Below are 6000 nucleotides of genomic sequence, written 5' to 3'. Positions count from 1 at the left end.
TTGGACATTGTTTCTGTCTGCCCCTCTCCCTACACACATATTGCTCACTCATATAAATCATTGGAGAAAAGAAAACAGCAGAGGGAAAGAAATAGGCAGCCTGTGATTTATAGGTACTGGAGTAGTGTGAATCCTTAAAGGGAGAAATGTAAAGTACGCACAGTTGTCACAGTACTGGAACATCTGAGCTCAGATTATGGAGACTTCGGTGTGGTCTAACATGGACTTCACACATCCCAAATATTCAGTGGGGAGACTGTGTAAGATTTTGAATAGGGAAAACATGTGATGATATTTACATTTGGGGGGAAAAGTGCATGTCTCAATCACATTAGGTCTGTATTCTATTAATCATTAAAGGCTGCAACTCTGAGTGAAATGAAAATGACCTGTAGTATAAATTTACCAAATGTTGTTGAAGAGAGTACATAGAATCTGTTTGAAACATTTTTATTGCACTGATTGTTTAGACTGTTAGTTCTAAGGTCACCTAGTGATTTTTTAATTTGATTTAATTTTAGAAGGATTGGGAGAGTGTGTGGGCCAGTAGGGGGTGGGGAAAAGGAAGAGGAAGAGAGAGAAATAGAGAATCTCTAGCCAACTCCCCACTGAGCACAGAGCCAGACACAGGGCTCAATTCTTAAATCTCTGATACCCATATGGAGGATTTGATCCTCTAAGTTTCAAAGGACTCTCTTTACAAATGAATTCTGGGAACCCAGGTTCTTGAATTGGAGACGTTCAGCCGACTTCATGGTGTTAAAGCATTTGAAAAGTGTTTATTTAACGCGGCTGTCTATTATGATAGTACAGACAGAATAAAGGGGAGGGTGTTTAATGCCAGGACCACTTTCACTGTTGAAGTTTTGCCAGCAACAAGGCAGCAGTAAAGTTCAAGTATAAATGTCAGCAAAATCCTATGAAAAATGACAGCCTGAGTCATTTGTATGTGCATGTCTTTTATTTGGAAAAGCATACTTTTTAATGGGAGGAGAAGAAAAGATGCCACTTGATGGCTGAGGTACACTACCGTTTCTATTAAATTGTTTTTAACAAATAAAAAAAAAATCACATTGAAGCTTCTGATTTAAGAATGGGTAGTAACTTATCAGGATGTCTTTTAACTTTAGACCAGAGGGAAGTAAGAGGTAGGGTAACAGACTTGTTCAATTTCAAAGAAAGCAACTGTGAGCATACCTGTTGTTGAAAGAGAAATAAAATGAAAGGGGTAATAGATACATATCTACCTAGAGAGCTGATGCTTAGGGGGAAAACAGGTTTCATTTGAAAAATATGAAGGGAATAATTGTTTAAAAATTCTAAGGAGAGGGGCACTTGGGTGGCTCAGTCAGTTGAATGCCTGACTCTTGGTTTTGGCTCAGGTCATGATCTCAGGGTCCTGGGATCGAGCCCCACGTTGGGCTCCATGCTCCACGCCAAGTCTGCTTGTCCCTGTCCCTCTGTTCCTTCTCTCATGTGCACATGCTCTCTCTCTCTCTCTCTCTCTTTTTCTTTCTCTCTCACACAAATAAATAAAATCTTTTAAAAAATTCTAAATAGGGGCACCTGGGTGGCTCAGTGGGTTTAGCTTCTGCCTTTGGCTCAGGTCATGATCTCTGGATTGTGGGATGGAGCCCTTCATCTAGCTCTCTGCTCAGCTGGGAGCCTGCTTCACACTCTCTCTCTCTACCTGCCTCTCTGCCTACTTGTGATCTCTCTCTCTCTCTCTCTGTCAAATAAATAAATACAGTCTTAAAAAATTCTAAAGAAAACTAAAAATATTTAGTGATTGCAGAGGTTGAAAATATTGGTTCTTTATATTCTGTGTAATCTAACTTTTGGCTGCTTGGTTTCTGGTTCTAGCATGTAGCTCTGTTATAATTTGCAGAGGATGGGAAAGGAGGGCATGAGAAAAGAAGCAAGAAGGCATAATGAGGAAAGAAAAAGAGACTAAAAGTATGTCAGCATTAGAAGGTGGGAAGGAAGAATGATAGGAGGAGGGAGAGAATGGGAAGGTATTAGGACACTACGCAGCACTGTGGTTGACAGTGGGGCCTCCACACGTGGTAGCCTTTCTGCCACTTCTTCTCAGGGAGACCTTGGGAGAATTGCTGAGACGTGCCTCCGTTTCTTTACTGCAAAACACATACGATGCTAGTATTTACCACTTAGGCTTGCTGTGAGGATGACCGTATACATTGTAAGTCCTCCATAAAAGCTAGTTGCTATAAGGGTCGCCATCTAATTTGTCATCTAAAAAGGTGATCAGCAAACTACAACCCACGGATCAAATCCAGCTACCTGTCTTTGAATGGCCAATGAGCTGAGAGTGGTGTTTGTGTTTTTAAATGGGAAAAATCAATAAAGAATATTTGTGACACCTTGAAATTATAGGTGAAATTCAGTGTCAGTATCCATAAAGCTTTATTGCAACACAGCCACACTCACTAGTTTACATATTTGTGGCTGCTTTTGTGCTGTAGTGGCAGTCTCCTGGCCATCTGGCCTAAAAAACCTAAAATCTTTTCTCTCTGACCTTTGACATAAAAGGTTTGACATTCCTGGTCTAAACCAGGACACATCTGAGACTGAATCATGATACTATGAATCATAAGTTGGAGCAAGTGACATAAACTGAGGATATCCTAAGCAAGCCTGTTAAGTACAGTCACCTTCAATATATACTGTGTTTGGGGGAGGGGGAACGTGATGAAAAGAAGTAGCATTTATGCAAATGCTTGCAACTGGGGGTAATTTAAATGTAAATCTTTGTTCCTCTGCTTTCACTAAATGCACTAACCACTCCCAAACTCATTTTGTAAAAGGCCTTTTGTAATCTGGTCCCTGCCCTCCTCTTGGACACCTTCTCCAACTGCTCTCCTCTTTATGCAAGGTGGTCTAGTCATGCTCACTTTTCTATTCCACTAACACAGTAAGCTAGTCACTATCTCAGGGCCTTTGCAAGACTGTCTGCCTGGGATGTCGCTCTATCCCAGACTTGCAAGTCAGGCCCTTCACCCTATTTAAACTGGCATTGTCCTCCATTCCTCAGTCCATTTTATTCTCTCCTTAGGACTGCCACTCTCAGAAACCCTGAACCTAAGCTCTACGGTGGCATGTTTTTTTTTGTTTTTGTTTTTGTTTTTGTTTTTTTCCCTATCTTGTGACCTTTGTGGCTCGCTCCAGTGTCCACCACCGTTCTGGCATGGAATGGGTACTCAGGCAATGAGAATGCATCCTCCTGACTGTCGCATTGTTGCTACTCCTGTGCGGAGCACCTAAGTGGGTCAGTCCACTTAGGGCTCTTCTCATCCTGGGCTTCCAATGGGTCTTTGACTCTAGGTGAGCAGCTTGGGATTTATATAAGTTTTAGTCCAAGTCTCTGGCCCAGGTGGATCCTCTCGGCACACACAGGTCTTTGATAGGTTTTCCTGTCATTTTCACATTTTGTTTATGCTACCTAGACTTATTTATGTAGAGATCTTAGCAGGCCTTTCTACCACAGTGCTTCTAGAGAGAGGCCTCGTTTATTTATTGTTCACTTCCCTCATAGAATAAAAAGGGGCATAGTATCTTGCAAAACAAGTAGCTTCCTTTGAGTTTATGCTGAATTCTTTTCCAGTTTTTTTTTTTTTTTTTTTTGGGGGGGGTCAGCAAGAGTTCCCAAGGTTAGGATGTAAGCAGCTTGGAGGCCGAGATGATAACTTTTAAACTATTTCTTTGTATCCTGCATAATACTGGAGAGGCAGGGGCATGTGAATGAAAGAGTACGGTGGGCTCTGTTTCTCTCTGGGTAATGGAATAAACCTCAGGAGAAACATAATAGCTGAAGATATTAAGCTCATTTGGCTTTCCAACACCTCTTTTGATCTTTGTACCTCTAGGCTTTGTGCCAGTCACAGGTTTCTCTTATTTTCATTCTTGTTAGGTTGCTGATCCATTTGTCTTCTTGGAGCTCATGGAAGCCAGCCTTACAGCATATGAGCTTCTGTGAAGTTGTTACAATCAACTGTCCTGAGAAGAGAAGGGGAAAACTAGCTTCTCCTGCCATTTGGTTTGAAAACTGGCCCCCATACACAGAAGATGAGGAGAGGCCAAAGAAAGAGGTGAATCATTCCAGGTTGGTCAGGGGCAGGTTTAATATGTGAGAGAGCTTACATGTGAGGCTTGTCTTAGCAGCCATAAGATGAGTAGATTTTGGCACCAGCCCTCCAGAATCCTGCAGATTTATGTGGAGGCCTTAACTAGGTCCAATCATGCATATCATCCAGATGGTCTCAACAGCATCCTACTCTCGAGGCTATGTCCTTGAAGCAGCTCCTAGTGTGGGAATGGTGGGCATGACATACATTCCAAGGATGGGAGGAGGTGAGGAAGCTGACATTGCCTGTTTACAGCTCACACAGGTCAGCCAGTGGTCATGTCCTCTCCATGATCTCCTCTGACACTGTTCTCTCCTCCTCCTTCCCAATTTGAGGCTACATAGAAAAGAGGCAAAGCGGAAAGAAATACATGTTGGACCAGTATAGTCTCCAGCTCTAGCCAAGGCATGAAGAATGCCTGTGGTCCATTTTCTATGCATTTATCCCTAAACTTACCTTCAGAGCTTCCGAAAGAGAACTGGATATCATTCACCAGAAAGTAAGTTATATGAGAAGTAGTATGTCTGCCTTATTTAATACATTATTTGCTAAATAAATCCAGGGCCTAGAACAGTAAGGAACTGATATTTATTGTGTGAAAGAATGCCTTTCACCTTTATGTCTTTCCTTGCTTCCTCATCTGGTACCATTTAATAGCCTGTGTCAATAAAAACTAAAATTTCATCTTCCATGTTTAATTATAAAACTCTCCAAAGCAGAACTTTGAAAAACATGAAACTGCACAGTAGAAGAATTAGAAAGTATGTAACCCAAGGTTCTCTCTGGGATGTTACCAAATGCTTTGGCAGGAAAATCTTCAGCCACTAAAAACAAAATGTCATCCAACAATGGTAAAATAACACAGTATGACAAAAACTTCGTTGAAAAAGGCATTGTTGTAATGATTAATGGAAATATGGCTTTTATCATAAGTACATGCAGTTTTGGAGAAAAGCATGCAGCATCTATCACATGTTGAAAATAAAAAATATGATTTGTTTGAAGAGTTCCAACCTTTGAGAGATAGTAAATGATACAGTACTTAGGAAATTGCTTTAAGTGTTTTTCTGATTGGCTAAGATTGTTCACAAATTGCTGCATCTTTTGGTGTTGAAGAAACTAATATGAAGAACCCATGAATCTTGAATACAGGTAGAAATCCAACACTATTTTTATGCTCAAGATGGGGGGGGGAAGTATTCCCAATAGGAAAGACATTCCCACAAGTGTTTATAATGGTTGGTTAAAACAGCTGAGAATGTTATTATGTAGTCTTTACCATTAACCTTCATAGCTATTTTATAAGGAAGGTAGAATCAAGGCATCTTTTCAAGAGATTTTCAAAAAGTCGTTAACCTTTCTCTCTTTTTGTCAAAAGTTAGATAATGCATGTGATTTTGTAGGGGGCATTCCATTAACTGAGATGTAATTCAAATGATGAAAACCTTGAAGCTATTAGTGTCTTTTGTGAAAAAGCAAGGTATTCAAAGAAATTAAAAAGACAATTGTTTACATATTCCTTCCCTTCCTACTCCTTGGTTTCTTTCCTGTTTTAGTAGTAGTTTTTTTAAGATTATTTAAATATGGGAAGATGTATGATCCCCAAGCACTATCTACAAATTATTCACATTGCTCCCATTAATTATCAGTCTTAGACAGTAGGAGCTATTGCCAAAGAAGAGATCGGTTATTAAAATCTCAGAAGTGAGTCCATAAACACACATTATCAAATATTATTTTCAGAATTTTTTTTAACAAATATTACTATTCATTCAGTTAAGAACAAATTAGAAATGAAGTCTGTAGTTAATCCCAGCCTTTTCGAAAAAGTATTCTGCATTGGTTGATCAGGCTTAAG

This window comes from Meles meles, chromosome 3, assembly GCF_922984935.1.
Source record: "Meles meles chromosome 3, mMelMel3.1 paternal haplotype, whole genome shotgun sequence".
Classification (NCBI taxonomy): domain Eukaryota; kingdom Metazoa; phylum Chordata; class Mammalia; order Carnivora; family Mustelidae; genus Meles; species Meles meles.
Note: the sequence above shows the minus strand (reverse complement) of the source record.